This window comes from Sminthopsis crassicaudata, chromosome 4 (genome assembly GCF_048593235.1).
Source record: "Sminthopsis crassicaudata isolate SCR6 chromosome 4, ASM4859323v1, whole genome shotgun sequence".
Lineage (NCBI taxonomy): Eukaryota > Metazoa > Chordata > Mammalia > Dasyuromorphia > Dasyuridae > Sminthopsis > Sminthopsis crassicaudata.
This window is the reverse complement of record NC_133620.1, coordinates 352,865,660-352,883,615: the sequence shown is the minus strand read 5'-3', so window position 1 is coordinate 352,883,615 and position 17,956 is coordinate 352,865,660. Positions and strand designations below refer to the sequence as shown.

General features: G+C 45.1%; 1 protein-coding gene across 6 annotated transcripts in view; it reads left to right on the top strand.

Moving 5' to 3' along the window:
* The first annotated feature begins 9,701 nt into the window (after window positions 1-9,701).
* Window positions 9,702-17,956, top strand: part of JUP (junction plakoglobin) — a 31,055-nt gene continuing 22,800 nt past the window's right edge. For 2 of the 6 annotated variants that reach the window (XR_012481216.1, XM_074261509.1), the window contains exon 1: window positions 9,703-9,904. The gene's annotated coding sequence lies outside the window, so the exon portion shown is untranslated. Of the gene's footprint in view, window positions 9,905-10,728; window positions 10,746-17,956 lie in introns of those variants that run through there. The other 4 variants (XM_074261508.1, XM_074261505.1, XM_074261504.1 and 1 more) reach the window with 4 other exon arrangements.

Genomic DNA, 17,956 nt, shown 5'->3' with positions numbered 1-17,956 from the left:
TGAGAAATTTTTTTTTCTGGGTATTCAATAGATGGGACTGGGGCAGCTAGATGGCTAGATAGAGCACCAGTCCTGCAGTCAGGAGCTCCTGAATTCAAAGTCATACTAGCAGTGTGACTCTGGGCAAGTCACTTAATGCCATTACCTTAAACACAAAATAAAATGATCAATAAATGGGGCTGTCTTAGCTGCAAGAGCAGTTGCTAGGTTGTATCTCCACAAGGATTGCTTCCCAGAATGAATGGGGTCTGGAAGTATGGCTATTTTCAAAGTTCTCAGGTTCAGGATGGATGACTGATGGAAACCTGGTCCTATAGATCTCTATCAGGGGCTGAGGGGAGATGATGGTGGTGGTGATAACCTGCTTTGTCTTTCACATGATGTCTCCTGTCTTTCCCTCAGGGGAAATGGGAATGGATTAGACAAAAGTAGACAGCAGAGTCATTCTGAGAAAGAACTAGCGTTATTAGTAGAATACAAGTTTAATTTGAATATGATCTGGAAACCAAATTCAGTGTTGGACTATATTGAGAGGCAGCTTCCAAGAATAGGGAAGTGACAACCATACTGTACAGTACATACTGATTAGATCTTCTCTAAAATATTGGTCAATTCTATATGTCACAGTATAAGAGGGCATTGATAATAACATGAGACAGCACTTATATAATACTTTTTTTGCTGAGGTAATTGGGGTTAAGTGACTTACCCAGGGTCATCTAGCCAGGCAGTGTTATGTCCGAGGGCAGATTTGAACTCAGGTCCTCCTGACTTCAGGGCTGGTGCTCTATCTACTGCACCACCTAGCTGCCCCACTTATATAGTACTTTACAAATATTTTTCTCATAGGGACAGGAAGGTGGCACAGTGGATAGAGCATTAATCTTGAAGTCAGAAGAATCTGATTTCAAATCCAGCCTCAGATACTTACTAGAGGAGCCAACAAAGGGAAATTCTATTTGATTTTTACTAACAAGGAGAAATTGATTGTTGGGGTGGAAAGTGACCGTGGCCTTCCAAAATTTGTGATAGAGACGAAACACAGGCAATAGTCTCACCTGTGTTCTAGATTTTGGGAAAGCAGATTTCAAAGGGTTTAGAGGAAAGATGCCTAGGATTCCATTGGTCCAAAATTCTAGGGGTCTATAGGAAGGATGCTCAAGAATGGAATTCTGCAGACACCAAAGGAAACCACTCCAGTGAGGAAGTCTGACCCTGGACAAGTCATTTACCCTGATTGCCGCCAATAAATAAATACAAACTCATTTTCCTTAAAACAGCCCTGGAAAGGTACATATCATTATTATACCCATTTTACAAATGAGAACACTGAGGCAAACAGGATTGGGTGACTTACTCAGAGTTACACAACTAGTAAGTCTGTGAGGCTGAACCTTAACTCAGATTTTCCCTCTAACCATGGCATGACGAATCTGAAGTATCCAGAAGAAAGCAACCAGGATGGATGGTATGGTTCTTGAGACCATGAAGATTGATTGAAGGAACTGATAATTTCACCCTGAGAAGACACTTAGGGGAAATAATAGTTGTATTTAAGTATTTGAAGAGGGATTAAATTTGTTCTACTTGTCAGAATTGGGAGCCAGGAGTGGAGGTGGCAAAAAGGCCAATGTAGGCCTGATGTAACAATCTGATGTACCTAAAAGTAGAAAAGGCTGCCTTGAGGAGTGGTAGGTTCCCTCTCCTTGGAGACCAAATGTGTGCTTGTTGGGTATAAATGGGTTGAACTAGATGGCCACTGAGGTTTCTACCAAATAATTCTAAAATTTGTTCCAGTTAAGGCAGATCTGGGGTACAAGTTAATTGCTCTCTTCGCTTTTATGCAGCTCTCTGCTGTACCTACCTCTTACTTCTTTCCTGGAGAAATAGAACCAGAATGATCTCATCGCACTGTCAGAAAATCCCTGAGGGACAGGGAAGAGGTGATTAGCCTCATTTTGAGAACATAGAAACCTGAGGCTCAGGGAAAGGATAGGGATGGACCTATAGGACCAGGTTCCCATCAGTCATACATCCTAGACAGCCCCACCCTCCCCAATGATCAGGCTCCTTGATGGCACAGGGTTTGGTATGTCTTGGGAGGAAGGGAGAATCTGGGCACTCACCCCATGCTCAATATGAACCCCTGGTTCTGCTTCTTGGCTAACTCACCCCATAATCACTGCCTTACCTGGATTCCAACTGGCGCCTTAATACCCATATCTCATCTATTCTGATCTACAAGCAGCCCCAAGGAGTGGGGATGGCCTCTAATTCCCATTGTTTGGGTAGAGAAATCGAAGTGGGGGTAAATGTGCATCTTTTTAATCACCTTTCCATCTCTTTTGGTCCCTCAAAACATACTTTCTCTTCTTTTTCTTATTGAGCCTATGTCTAAAACAGAAACCATTATTTTTTTTTCTAACCAAATTCTTTTTTTCTACTAAACTTCCTACTTCTATTGAGGATCTTTTAGATTCACAACTTTAAAATCATGCTCGATTCTTCCCTTTTCCTGATAGCTCAGACCCAATCAGTTGCCAAGACTTATTGATTTTTACCACCACAATATATCTCAAATCTGTTCTCCATTCACAAGGCTACCAACTATAGTTGGCAACTTTCATTACCTTTTACCTAAACTATTGCAATAGTTTTCTAATTGGTCTCCTTGCCTTTTCCTCCTCTCCAATCCAACCTCCTTACAACTGCCAAAGCAATCTTATAAAATATGAGTCTGATCATGTTATTCCCCTACTCAAGATCTCTCTCTGTAAAAATACAGTCTTTGGCTTTTAAAAACTTTTATAAGCTGGCTCCAGCTTGCCTTCTCAGGCTTAATGAACATTACTCTTCTTCACACAATCTATATTCCAGCCAAAATGGTCTGCTTGTTATTTCATCTCTCACTTCCATGTCTTTGTCCAGGGCATTTTCCATCCCTGGACTGCCCTCCCTTTTCAGCTTTATCTCTCCTGGTTTCCTTCAAAGCTCAGCTCAAGAGCTATCTCCTTTCCTGAGACCTATCTTGAGACTTTCAGTTGTGAATGCCCTCTGTCTGGAATTTACTTTGCAAATATTTTGCATTTAATTGTCTTTATACATGTTTTCTCTTCTAATAAAATACAAGCTGCTTGAGGCCAGGGATTGTTTATGTTTTATTTTTATCTTTTCATCCTCAGCTTCTAGCATGGTGCCTGGCACATAGCAGGTTATAATAAATCCTTGCTGAATTAAATTTAATCAGTATGTGTTTGCAGCACTCATTTCATCCCTCAAAATTGGCCAGATAAGGAGATGAAGGGGATATATAGGCATCTTTTTTTTCTACTCATTTTAGTAATAATATAGGGTGTTGTGTTGTGAGATCAGGTGGCAAGATTTGGGGGAATATTTCCATGGATTCATGGAGACCTTCCTGGAGAAGATAGCTGGGAAAGACTTATGTATAGAGGAAAAAAAGCATGGTGGTTGTAGTGTCCAGTCTGTTCTCTGATGCCTAGACAGTCCTTGACAGCCCACTCCTCTTCCTCATCTACCAAATCCACCCTTCATCTCTCTCCCTAGCATTCACACTAATCCAAAACCCCCCAATCTCTCAGACCCTCTTGCATTTCCTCTCCCCTCACATACTCCGATTACTAGTAGTCAGCTGGGATGATCAATTATCAATGAGTTGTAGGCTGTTTCTTTAACTGGAGGCTAATGTGCTGATGAAATATTCAGGGATCTTAGTTCCTGATTCCCCCTGCTCCCCTAATGTGGGTGGTGGGGATGGGGGTTGCCATTGCTTTTCAAGGCTAAAAACCGACAAGTCTCTAAATTGGAGTCTTTGCCCCAGGGGATAATCTACCGGAAGGTAGTTTGTACTAAGGGGAAAGAAGGCTGAGGTCGTGGAATGAGGATGAGACAACGGGAGAGTGAAGAGCAGGGTGGGAGTGGTGGCTAAAAGTCTTGTTGCTTTACTGATCTCTCCAGTTTGGGGTAGAGTCATCTGTGCAGATTACAGGGAGTATGAGATGGAAGTGGTTATTGATTTACAGTGGAGTCCCTGGAGGTAGCAGAGGCAAGCATGAAAAGTCCCATTGCCTTCCTCCTCGCCCCTCCCTCTGCCCAACTCTGGCTTTTCTTCTAAGAGCAAATTTTTTCAGAGATCTCAACTAAGTCATCTCACTAAAATGATAATAGCAGCCTGAATTGATTCTGTATTTTATAGTTTGCAAAATAATCTTCTCACAACAATACTATGAGCTGGTATTATTAGCTCTTATGATGAACAAGTATTATTAGTTTTGTTTTACACATGAGAAAACTGAGGCTGTGTATTACCTGTAATCATGGAGTTCATATGGAACAGAGCTTGAACCCAGGGCTTCAGGTCTAAAAATGTATTTTTCCACACAATTTCAAATCTCCTATCAGCACTGTAATCATTTTGCTCATCTTAGCTTAAATCTCATAGTCAGAACCATGAGTGTATGCTATTCTAACATGGGTTAGTGTCTCCCCCAGGGAGAAAGAGTTTTTTTTCCCTCTTTAAAGTCTTTTTTTCTCTTTAAACATGCTTTTATTGATTTATTTTGCTTAGATATCATCAACATGTTTCAAAATGTCTCTCTTCCCTTTTTCCCCTTCACTTTTGATGAGTTGTATGACCTTAAATAGATCCTATCTTGTCTCTAAGACCATTTTCCCCTACATTTCTTTGTATCCCCAGCTCTTAGCATAATACATAACAGGCGACTAATAAATGTCTATTGATTGGCTAGAAAATAAAAAGAATTAGCTGATGCTATGATTCTTCCTTGAGAGTCTCTGGAAGCCCCTGGAAAGTTGCTTTGGGGTTGGATGATGGGGTGTAATGTTGAATCTCCTCCCCTTTTGGAACACCAATGTATATATGGAGGAATAAGAGGAGACAAGCAATGGATGTCAACTGGTGACACAGGTGCATGTTAGGACAGGCCTCTTCCCCTGCCTTGCCCAGCTTTGGGTTCTGGTGGGAAGGTGGGGCAGGTGGGGTGGGTAGGGCAACTGCTGTGTCAGCTAGAGGAGTGAGAATAGAAGCAAAAGCAAATTTAAGGAGCTTGTGTTGTCTCCACCTGCAACCTCCCCCCCCTGCAGTTCCGCTCCCCCACCCCCACTATGAGAACCACTTAGATGTGTCAAATCTCCAGAAACTTGGGGGGGGGGTAATCCTAGAATAACAAACCATTACATATTGAACCAGCTTTAGGGGGAAATTTTTTAATCCTGAACGAGATTTACCCAAGAGACTTTCAGGAATGATGTGTTGTTAAAAAAAAAAAAAAAAAAAAAAAAAAAGAGGATCATTTCAAGGTATCTGGTAAGTGTCTTGAGCACAAATGTCTCGGATTTCATCCATGAACCTTCCAGATCTATCCCTTCCCTCTAAGCCTGTATCTTCCCTTTCTCCCTCCCCTCCCCCTCTCTTTGTCTTTCTGTTTTCCCTCTAACATTCCATTTCCACCCACATTTTTCACAGTGAAGTGTTTCTGGAATCACAGTTGTAATTAAGTACCCTCCCCAGTGTGGATCAGGCACACTTCTTCTTCAGTGTCAGGCCATTGGGCAGTGAATTCTAAAGCCAGACCATGGTTCCTTTTTTTCTCACGCCTTGCCTTGCTTTGAATCCCTTCCCAATTCAGGACACAAATCTTTTTTTTTTTTTTTTTTTTTTTTTTAATCTCTAAACAAGAGGTGTTAGTTGCTTAGGAAGTCATTTCTCCCCACTTCTGCATTACATAGCCCCTTCCCCAGCTATGCTGAAGCACAAAAAATTACAGAAACTTCTGGTTTCTTTCACTCTTGTTCTGGTGTCTTTCACCATGACCATTAGGGAAGGTTTTAGTTATCTAATCCCATTTCTTTTGATAGGCATTTACTATGTAGTTAATCAGGAACCAGCCTGACTTAACAGCCCAAGGTTGGGAGTCATCAGATTAATCTCCCCTAGATACTTTTTTTTTTTTTTTTTTGGCTTTTTAAAAAATTCTGACCATTCTTTAAGCCTGAGTTGTTAGAATAAAATGGTATGTGTGTGTAAATATACGTTTTCCTGTTGGTGAATGTCTCTTCATGAGTCTATGGGTATGGAACTTTATGAGTTTGTGAATGTATTGATTTCTGTGTGGATGGGAAAGTGAGTATAATTGTGTATCTGTGTATGGGTATCTGTTCCTATGAGTGTACAAGGTATGTGTGTATTTAAGTGTGTGGGTGGAGTGGAGAGGGGGTTCAAATAGCAAACAGAAGCTTCAATGCCTTATATGGCCAGAGGCCTCATATGAAGAGGAGGAGGGGGGGGGGAAGATAAAAATGAGAAGGGGAGCCTATTTCTTTTCTGGTATAATGTCTGCCTGAAGCTCCCTGGGCTTCATTAGATAGGGTGAGCAGGAGATCTTCCCCTTTTCCATAGAAGCTGTCTCCAGACGATATTTCTACCTATTTCCCTTCCTCCATAGTATTTCCTGTCACTCTTTGGGCACCTCTGTGTTCCAGCTATTTTTGTTTTCTTGGGGTTGACTCCTTTTTATGAATTAACCTCAGATGGGAAACCCTTTCTCCCACTCTAAATGTTGAAGCCCTAGAAAGTTGAAGTGAGGGGGAAAGTGAATTAATCCTTTGGGGGTTCATGTCTCAGCAGCCACAGAAGTCTGGACAAGAGGAAATGGATTTAAACCACAGAGGGAATTTAGGTTCAAACCAAAACAAAACAAAAACTTTCCACATGCATAATTGCACTTTTTCTTAAGGGAATTAGGGAATTTTGTTTTTCCCAAAAGGAGAATTCCCTGACTGTCTTGGTATAGAAGCACAGAAATGGATGACTTGGTAGCTGTTTCATCTTCCCCAAGGTTAGTTTATGACGGAAAGAGAGAGAGAGAGAGAGAGAGAGAGAGAGAGAGAGAGAGAGAGAGAGAGAGAGAGAGAGAGAGAGAGAGAGAGAGAGACAGAGAGAGAGAGACACACAAAGAAAGAGAGACATAGAGAGATATTTTTGAAAATTAGGTTAAATTTCAGAAACTTAACACTTCCTAACTTGTGATCCTGGGCAAGTCACTTAACCCCAATTGCCTCAACCAAAAAAAAAAAAAAAAAAAAAAAAAAAGAAAGAAAGAAAAGAAAAGCAAAAAAATTAGGTTAAGCCCACCATATTGACAGAAAGATAATGATGATCTCCAAGCTTTCTAACAGGAATCTAATTCGGGGATATAGAAGGAAGGCGAGATTTCTACATGAGAAACAGGGAGAAGAGACCCTTCTTATTCCAGCTTCTGGGTCTTCTCTTTGCAACCATTGCTTCCAATTCCATCCATAGTAACATCCTTTTTAGTTAGGAGCTGGCAAGTTGGAACATGATGTGGGGTGAGACACCCTTGAAATATTGTTGGGGAGAAAGGCACACACAGTGTTCTATTCACTCCATTCAAAGGTGTTTTGTTTTTCTCTCCTGTTCCTGATACCTTCCCCCTTCCCCTGCTCTTCATCAGACCAAGTCAGACTCATATTCTCATTAAGTGGGTCATGTGAAAAAAGGGAGAAATAAAGTAAGATCAGATTCCACTGAGGGGCTTGAGTGAGAACCAGGACACGGAGTGGGTGTTGCCTTCAAGAACCCTCGCATCAACAGGGGAAAAGTCCTGTTCTCAACCTGACAAAGGTGATGCTGAAGCAGAGGCAGACTGGATGGTAGGAGCAAGATAGAGAGAAAATGCCCAATGAGGGGCCGGACAGCGGAGGGCAAGGTCCCGGGGAGCAGAGGGAAGAGGAGGTTGGATGCTTGGTGGGACTTTGGGGTCTTTCCTGCCTTCACCCACCTATTATCATCTCCGGGACTGAGTGAGAATGTTTGGTTACCCATTGTGGGCTGGGCTGGAAGGGTCCACTATGTGTGACACAGGGTGTTGAACTCCCAGTGAGCCCTTTAAAAAACATCCATTCAGTAAATGTCCCCAAAAAGAAAAGCCGTGCTTTCCTCTCCAGAATCTGGGGACCCGCTCCTTCTCATTCTCTCTCCTCTTCTGTCCTCATTTTCTCGCTCTCCCTGTCTCTCTCTTTCTCTGTCTCTCCTATCTGTCTCTCTCCTGTCTCTGTCTGTCTCTCTCTTCTCTGTCTCTCTCCTTTCTGTCTCTCTCCTCAGTCTCTCTCTCTCTGTTTCTCTGTCTCTGTATCTCTCTCCTCTCTGTCTCTGTCTCTCTCCTGTCTCTCTCTGTTTCTCTGTCTCTGTCTCTCTCCTCTCTATCTGTCTCTGTCTCTATCTCTGTCTCTCTCTCTTTCTCTGTCTCCTCTCTGTGTCTGTCTCTCTCTCTGTCTCTTTCTCTGTCTCCTCTCTGTCTCTGTCTGTCTGTCTGTCCCTGTTTCTCTGTCTCTCTCTCCTCTCTGTCTGTCTCTCTGTTTCTCTGTCTCTCTCCTCTCTGTCTCTCTCTATCTCTGTCTTTCTTGCTATCTCTGTCTCTGTCTGTCTCTCTTTCTCTGTCTCCTCTCAGTGTCTGTCTCTCTCCTCTCTGTCTCTGTCTCCTCTCTGTCTCTGTCTGTCTGTCTCTCTCTCTCTCTCTCTCTGTCTCTGTCTGTCTCTGGCTCTTTCTCTGTCTCTCTCCGTGTCTCTGTCTCTCTCGCTTTCTCTCTGTCTGTCTGTCTGTCTCTCTCGCTTTCTCTCTCTGTGTCTCTCGCTTTCTCTCTGTCTCTGTGTCTCTTTCTCTGTCTCTCTATGTATGTCTGCCTCTCTGTCTCTCTCTCTATGTATCTCTGTCTGTCTCTGTCTCTCTCTCGCTTTCTCTCTGTCTCTCTCTCTCTCACTTTCTCTCTCTCTGTCTCTCTCTCTCTCTCTGTCTGTCTCTGTCTCTCTCTCTGTCTGTCTCTGTCTCTCTCTCTCACTTTCTCTCTCTCTGTCTCTCTATCTCTGTCTCTCTGTGTCTCTCTCTCTCTATCTCTGTCTCTCTCTCGCTTTCTCTCTCTCTCTCTCTGTCTGTCTCTGTCTCTCTCTCTGTCTGTCTCTCTCTCTCTCTCTCTCTCTCTCTCTCTCTGTCTCTCTCTCTCTGTCTGTCTCTGTCTCTCGCTATCTCTGTCTCTGTCTCTCCCCCTCCCGCCTGGTTTTCTTTAGCCTCTCAGACTAGTTTCTTCAGTCTTGTTCCCATTATCGCACACGGGGCTTTTCTGGGGACCATCGAACTTCCATTCAAATCCTCTTTTCACTCAGTCCCAGGTCTCTGCAACCTGATGCCCATTTTGGGTCCCGGTGAATAGCCCTAAGGGAGTTATTCCCGAAGCTGAGCTGGTTGGGCGTCCACCGGGACTCGGCTTCCCTACCCCGGAGCCGCCTCCAGAACCACCTGTAGGACAGGTATGGGAGGGGCGCAAGTGGGAGTGGGTTCTACCTGCAGTAGATCCTGGGTGGGGCAAGACACACCTCAGCACCTCATTGGCTTCTCCCTAGTCTCACTGACAGCGCCTGGCCCATTCACGAGGCAGTATTCCTTCTCCATCCAATGGACGCGGAATTGGGATCGGACCTGAGCTGGGGTCGGGCCCCGGAGCCGACTGGCAGGGCACGAGGCCAATGGAGAGGCCGTAAACACCGGCGTCCCGAGAGGCGGGCTCGGAGCTCGTCTCCGCCCCCCCGTCGGACGGGCGGGCCGGGAGGCCAGTGAGAGCGCGGCGGGGGTGGGCGTGGCCCGGGGCGGGGCTCCAAGGGGGAGCCCGAGGCGTGGCTTGGCTGTCAGGTCTCTTCTCCTTTTGTTCGTTTGGGGAGTTGCAGCCGCGGCCAGAGTCCGGAGCAGCCACCGCCCGAGAGGAGCCGATCCCCCTGTCCGAACCCAGCCCGCCCCAGTCCTGCCCGCTGCCCCGAGCCCCAGCCCCAGCCCGGACCCGGCCACGAGCGCAGGTGAGAGGTGCCTGTGACTCCCGCGCTCCCGGCTCCTCGAGGAGGGGGCGCCCGGAGGGGCGGGTCTTTGGAGGTGACACTTGGGGGGGAGGGGCGCGGGGGGAGAGGGGGAGGGGGCTTTGCCGGTCCGGGCAGGGGGAACCAGCGCCTGCTTGCAGAGAGGGGAGAGGAGGACTGCTTTCGGAGCTCTGAGGTCGGGATGGGCGGGGGCAGGGACGCAGAAAAGCCATCGAGGTCGCGGAATCTTGCTTGGGGAGAGGATGGAGGGGTCCGGCCGGTCACTTCGAGGGGGGTGGGGGAGTGGAACGCTGACTGGGCGGGGCTGGACGTGGGGAGCCTGGCCCGAGGGGAGGGTGAGCGCGGGGAGGGCAGGTCTCCGGTCTTTGTGGGGGGGGGGGGGCAGCGCTGCCTCGGGCAGGGCTTTGACTTTGTTCTGGAAAAGTCTGCGCTGGACGGGAATTGGAGGAGGGGTGCGGTGCAGGGGAGGGTCCCGTCCGGCGTGAACGCTGCCCTCCCTGGCCGGTGGCCCTGGTGGGCTGGAGTTGGGGGGAGACTTTGACCTCATTTCGCGGAGTGAGAGCATAGAGCCTTCGCTCCCTGGCCGTCCGACTGGGGATTTATAGTTAGGAAACTTGCAGCTGGGCTGCCCTCCCCGCCCCCGCCCCCTCCCCCTCCTACCAGTGCGGTGCTCCCTCCTCCTCCCTCTCCTATCCGGGCAGTGCTCCCTCCTCCCCCCCTCCCCAGGCCTGGGTGGGGCCCTATTGTCCGGTGCGGTTTTCTGTGGGTCGGGATCGGTGCCCTTGCCTTGGAGGCGGAGCCCCCTTCCTGGTGTGCGGAGCAGGTGGGTTTGTTGGCCCTGGGTCCTAGTCCCGGCTTTCCTAACCCCGAGGGTCAGAGTTGGGGGCGGGTGGGGAGAGTTGGGCGGCTTGTCTTGTTTCCGGGTGTAGGACGTTGGTGAGACCTGGGGAGGGCCTCTGGGAGGTCCGGAAGCAGCAGGGGTGGTGGACGGGACTCGAGACTGCAGCAAGTTACCTGGTCTTCTTGGGGTCTTCTCGCTGCCCATCTGAGGGTTCCTTTGTAACTAGCTCTGGAAGGGTGAGGATGGACTTCGGTTTACTCAGCTGTAAAATGGGAGTACGCTTGCCTCAAAGGGCTGAGGGCCACATGAGATATTTGCCAGGTGTTTAGCCCAGTGTCACCTAGTAGGTGCTATGTACGAGTTTCCTCCGCCCCCACCCCGCCTTCCCTCGGCCCTCCCACCATCTGTCATTTTGTTTCGTGCAAAATTCACCCAGAGATAAACTTTCTTGTTGCCCAGTCCTGCCCGACTCTTCTGTGATCCCGTCTGTGGTTTGGCCGGCAGAGAGGCCGGACCGGTTCGCCGTTCCTGCTTCAACTTCTTTGACAGACGAGGAAACTGAGGGTTTCCCAAAGAGCGCTAGATAACTTCTGCAGAACACCCAGCTGTGAGTGTGTGGCTGGATTCGCAGCCAGGGCTCTGGCCCCTGTGCGGGCCAGCTCCTCCGTGAACGTCCTGAAGTGGTGGCTGTCAGTCACAGCCAGAGCCGCCCGTTCAGCCCCTTTCTGATCTCATCCTTCTCCATTCCTTGCACTTTCCTTCCATTTCCGGGGGCATGCCTCCGCATCCCTCAGCTCTTTCTTTTCCCTTTGTAACCTTCTGTCTTAACTGCCACCAGCCCAGAGTAAGAGACTGAGCTAGAAAGAAATCTGTGTAGGAGGTTCCAGTTATCATTCATTCTTACTCATCTTCTACTCTTTCCCATGGTTTAATTAGCCACCTTTTAATTGAGGAAGAAGTAGCAGCAAGCAGTAGGGCCTGATTTCCCCCTGATTACAAAATTAAGAAGTTTGCTGAAGCTTGCCTACTGTAGGCATAGTTAGAGCGCTCCTTGAACACATCATAGGGTCAGAAAATTCTTACAGCCAGAAAGACCTTCCTTTAGCCTAGGTCCTTGTGGAGACATGGTATGCTGGTAGTTTCTGGTCCACAAGGAAGAAATGGAAGGAAGTTTTGATTTTTTGATTCAATTGCTTGGGTCTTGACCAAGAAATATAGCTCACATTTATATAGTGCTTTTAGGTTTATAAAACACTCTTCTCAGTATGACCCTGTGAGACAAGGAACGCCAAGGCTATCGTTCCCATTTTAGGGATGGGAGAGAGAAAAGGGACTGGCCTAGGATCATGAGGCTTAAAAGGCTGTTCTGGAGGAGGAGAAAGAGGAATCAGTGCACCTGAGTCTGATTCACTGTTTGGCAAATCTTTCTCTCAGTCAGTTTCCTCATGGGGGGGAGGGGAAGATCTCTAAAAGATACTTTCTATATTCATAATCCATTGTCAGAGGTGGGATTTAAACTGAGGTCTCCTGCCTCTGTATTTCAGTACTTGTCCTCCTCTGACCTGTTTCTTCTTCCCCTTTGCTTGTGTGTTGTTTTTCAGTCATGTCCGACTCTTCATGACCCCATTTGGGGTTTCTTGGCAGAGATACTGGAGTGGTGAGCCACTTCTTTTTCCAGCTCATTTAACAGATGAGAATACTGAGGTGAACAGGCTTAAACTGACTTGGCCAGGGTGTGTGAGAGGCTAGATTTGCACTGGGAGACAGGCCTTCCTTGCCCCAAGCCTGACAACCTTATCACCCAGCTGCCTCCTTCTTTCCTCCTCCCCCTCTCCTCCCTTTATCTCATTGAGACTTGAATTCACAGGATTTATCAGTCAGAGCTCATTTTTTTCCTATTAGTCCAGGCTTTTTCAAGACTTGCCTCATCTGTGTTCAGCCTTAACCCTAGGAATGAAGAGGTCGAGGGAAAGCTTGGGACGCTAGGAGAAATCCTCTGAATCTAATTCCTTTGCTGTAGCAGCTTCTGCTGGTGTGAAGGTGGGGGCAGGGGAGGAATAGTACTGTATGGTTTGTACCAAAGCCAAGGAGGAGGGGAAATGACATGGTAATTGCATTAACTCAATGATTAGTTTAGCTAATCTGGTTTGTGGCTGAGTTGAAAAGATTGTACTGAGGAAGAATTGCTCTGTACTTGCCTGAGAAAACCAGTTTTTGCTGGGGCAAGAAGGAGAGTATATTAAAGAAAGAAGAAAAAATATTGGATTTTGTTGATTTTGCCTGAGGTCTGTTCCAATTTGGGTGAAAAGGAATCCTGATCCTTTTATTCTCCTTACCCCAATGAATGCTCAGCCCCAGCCTATCCCCAAAATTCAGTTTTTGTCTTCAGTGCCTTGCAGTCTGAGGAGAAAAGGGAGATAAAAGAATGAGGAATAAAAGTCTCCAGGGTTAGAGATGTCTCTGCAAGACCCCTCTTTGTCTCAGGACTGGGAGATTGGAGTTTGAGGGCCAGATAGGACTTCTGCAGAGTCCTGAATAGACTTAGGGGAGAAGTCAGTTTTTACTAAGTTTTTTTTTTTTTTTTTTTTTAACTCCCTGGGAATTCCCTTCCCTAAATTTTTTCCTCTCTCTCTAAATCTGCCTTCCCTAAGTTTCCAGAGGCTCCTATCTATTTGGGTGGAGAGAAGGTAAATTAAGAGGGGATCATAAAGGGGACAAGGCCAGCAGGAGGGAGAGAATTCTTTGAAGCCATAATTGACTCACCTTCACATTCTCTGCGGTCTGGAGAGAGGAGCTCACTCTAGTGCCTAGGTATTCTGATTGTGGGGGTGGGGCTAAAGAGGTCTCTCCCGGACCTGTAGGTTGTGGGAATATAATGGGGGGTGGAGTGGGGTAGAGGAAGGTCAGAATTCCAGATAGGGAGGCCCCTGAAAGGAGGGGCTTGTGGGTAAGCTACTAAGCACCAAGAATGCCTGGCTCTAGCTGGTTGGACTGATCTAGTCTTGTGGATGATATGAAAAGTGAAATACTCTGCCTTGTCCCAGGATAGAACCAAGTTAAAAGGAAATCGGATACATAAAAACAAAGGGGAAAAAACCAAACTGCTGGTAAAAGATCCCCCCCCCCATCTTAAATCTTTGGATCTTCCTTTTGAGGTGGAGAGAATAGCTAAAAGCCAAATGAAACTTTAATTAGCTGTGTCCAGCTTCTGATTGGGAGAAATCTATGGGTTAATCTAGCCATTTCCCTGGCTTTGGGTGCTATGGCCCCTCCCTCAGATCAGTGGAAAAAGTTTCTTTGTCTTTTCTATCCTAGGTAGGGCAACTGAGTAGCCAAAGAAACAGGGATTCAAGAGTCATAGTAGCCAGTCTGACGCTCTTTGAGAACTGTCTACATTCTACTGGTGATTCCAGAGGGACCCTCTGCTTTAATACTGCTAAACCTGGGACTCAAGTTTCCTCATCAGGAAAATGGACTAGGTTGGTTTAGATAACTCTGAAGGTGCCTTTTGAGGTCCCTAAACTGTAAGCCTATGATTTAGAGCACCTGGGAATGGGGGAGGGAATACAAAGGTTTGCCTTATAACTATCTGAATTTCTGTGGTCTGTGGGAAGGCAAGAAAAGGTCAGAGTTCTGGTCGCTAAGGGAGTTGAGATCAAATCCGTCTTTTGTCATCCTTTCTCTAATTCCTCAACAATCCAAGCCCTTGTAAAAAATAAAATAAAATAAAAGAATTGGACCATTGGTATTGGGATGAGAAAGGCAGCTTCTGCTAGACAACCTGAGGAATGAGCCTTTGACTAAGTTTCTGTCTCACTGTGTTTGGGTCTTTTTGCTTGTGCTTTAGTCCATTTTTCGTCCTTTCCTTTCCTCTTACTCACATTTTTTTTTTTAAAGGAGACTCTATTCTCATTTTTTTCTGATCCATCCCAAGGCTAAAATAAACTGGGAAATATCAGGGTGGTCTCAATACCTGATCCTGGAGAAGAGAATTGATAAGAAGGGAAGAAAATGAGGGTAAAGTTCAAATTTCCAAGCACATGAATGGTTGTCAAACCCTCTGTCACCATTAAAGATATGAAGGAAATGGACTGCAACTATTGAAGGAGAAATGATTAAATAGGTTAGATAGCCAAAAATATATACATCAAAACTGGATTAGACTAGAGTAAAATTTTTTCCTCATATAATCATTGCCTTTCCTGACTTCTTGTAAGCCAATTAAAATTCCATTTTCTATAGGAAGCTTTTTGTATTCTCTCATAATTTTGGAGGTATTCACTCTCCTAATTACTTGCTATTTATTTGTTTGTATTTGATCATTGATTCTCTTTTGCCTCTTAACTCTAGTGCTTGGGACATAGGGGGCCCAATAAATGTTTATTAACTGAAGACATTGGAATGGTTTATATATGTGTGAAGGGCACTGTTGATAGTGAATAATAAGGTCTATGATTGACTTTCTTTCTGAATGGGATATTGGGCAACCTGTCTGTGTCAATAGGGAAGAGGGTTTCTCCTTGGGTGGGAAAGGAAGAAGATAACCAAAATATGCTAGGTATATAGGCCCTGTGCTATGTCAGGCTTCAGGAGATGACCCAGTAGCCCACCCTTTGTATGTACTGGACATACAAAGATTTATTCTAAAGTGGTTAAGAATATCTGTTAGATGAATAAGAAAGAGCCATCTTTACTATCACAGAAAACTTTCCTTGATCTTATCCATTTTATTGGGGATGGAGCTGATGGTACCAATCTCTGACAGTTCTCTAGGCAGGGCCTGATAAGAGGACTGAATGTCTACTGTTGTTGGTTTTGTCCAGTTGAACAATCCTAAACTATGGGTTCCTTGGTTTGGGATGGAAGAGGATTTTTCTGTAGTTTAGATTAAATATCCTTCTGCTTCTCCCACCATGGATTCAACTAACTCTTTTGAGTCTTCATGGTTAGCAGGGTCTGGATCATTGAAAACAAACATGGAAAATCTATCAATATCATTTTAATTGTGATTTTTACACTAAACTTTCCTTGTCTTAACCAGCCTACCCATTTTGAGGAGCTGCTAATAAGAACAATAATAGCTAATGTTTTCTACTTTGTTCTATTTATTCCTCCAGTCTTAAATAAACCCCAGAGGATCACTAGATTGAGAATGAGTGAGTGAACCAGTCAGTATTCCTGAATAAACCATATCCCATACAGAAATAAAGATGACATTTTCTGTACTTTATAAAGAGATATGTAAAGCAATTTCCCATGTGTATCATATTCAGTTAGTATGGAAAACTGGAAGTAAATATGATTTTGTCAGTGGAGTGCCTTTAATGGAGCAGACAGATTTCCCTGGAGAATAGAGTAGTTTTAGCAATGGGCATTTCTGTCTCCTTCGAATCCCCTTCATTTTTTCCCTCCTGGTTTATTTGTTTTGGGAGCAAGCCAAAAGGGAAAAAAACAACAAATAGGCAGCTGTGTCCGGCTTGGAACTGTGACCATCACACAGTCCTCAGCTTGTCCCTAGGCGCCAGCTTGGGCCAGACATTTTTCACTATTGAAGCTGGACATGAAGAGGGTTTTTCCTTTGAAGATTCAAGATGTGCCTTCACCCCATCCAATAACTGGGAGCTCTTATTGTGCAGGAGAATGGAGATGCCAAGGAAGGAGGAGACAGTATCTCCACCCTTTGGAGAGCTCCCAGTCTGACAGGAAGAGAGGAGATACAAAGGAAGCAGATATGTTTTGGAGTCTGAATATCAGGGCCCCTGGCTAAATACAGGAAGAGCTACAGACTAGAGGCTAACTGCTAATGGGAGAAGTCAGTTGGTGTCCCTGTTGAATTCAATCTCCCTTAAGGTGATCGGATTGCTATGTCAGGAATGTCCACCCATCTGGGCAATGTCCACCATTTATGTGGTCTTGGAATGGCATGGCTTCAGGAGATGACCCAGTAGCACATGCAGGGAGACAGCCTGGATAGCAGAAAATATTAGATCCCAGCTGTCTGGTGATGGGGAACCCCATGGGCAAAGCCTGAATGCTTAATACACTAACATAGCCTGACAGTGATAGGTGCCCCTCAGGATCTCAGAGAGTCTAAGGCAGCTCTTCAAGATGTGATCAATATGGACAAAGAAGTGAATCGAGGGCTATAGAGGGTAGAAGTGGCAGGTTCCTGGCTGGCCATGTGGGGCTATAAAGTTTCCATTTCAGTCTCAGCACATCCGTCTCTATTGGTTGGCATTCTCGACCTCCAACCACTCCAACCTTTTCCAGGTGCCTTGTGAAGAATCTATCACCTTCAAGAAAAATTGCATTGGTTGTTTTTATTTTTCATCACCTTCATTTCTAAACATATCCCTCTTCTCTTTCCTACCCAGAGAGTCATCTCTTATAAAAAAGTAAGAGAAAAAAAAAAGATTTCATATCACCTAAATCTAAAAATATATGCACTCTTTCTTTGTACTTGCCCCCCACCTCTGTAAGAAGGGAGGAAGGTGCTCATCTCTTCTTCTGGACCCAGCATGGTCATTATACAGCATTTAGGAGTTTGGTTGCTGCTGTTCTTTCCATTTACATTGTATTTTTCCCACCCTGGTTTGCTTTGCTTTGAATCTCTCATTCGTCCTGATCTGTATCTTGTCACTGAACCCAAAAGACTCTGGAGGAGAAACAGGCTGGTGACTTTGAATAGTCCACCCTTACTTAAATCCTGTTCATTTGCATGTCATGGTATCACCTCCCTAAGGACATGGTCCTTCAAGAACAAAGGACAACAGCTTTATTCCTTGATATCCATTGTTTCTTATAGTATAGTAATAATTCTATAACATTCATACAGAGCAGTTTCTTTGAACTATTGGCCAGTGCATGGGCATCTACTGAAGAATCTACTCTCAGCTAAGATTCTTACTGAGATATGATTTCTTAATTTTGAGACTTTGAGTAATTTTCCCATGTGCAAATATTGCCAACATTTAAGCCATCTTGGATTTAAACAAGGACATAGATTTACTTCACAAAGAAACAGAGAATATGAATCAAAAAATAATATACTAGGATAAAAGGTAAAAAAATATTTGAAATGTGATTATGTGGAAGACTGTTGAAATTACAGAACAATGAGCAATGGATAAAAATCTAGCAACATCCATCTCTAGAGACAGGTTCAACAAAGATAATACTGATAATGCTATACT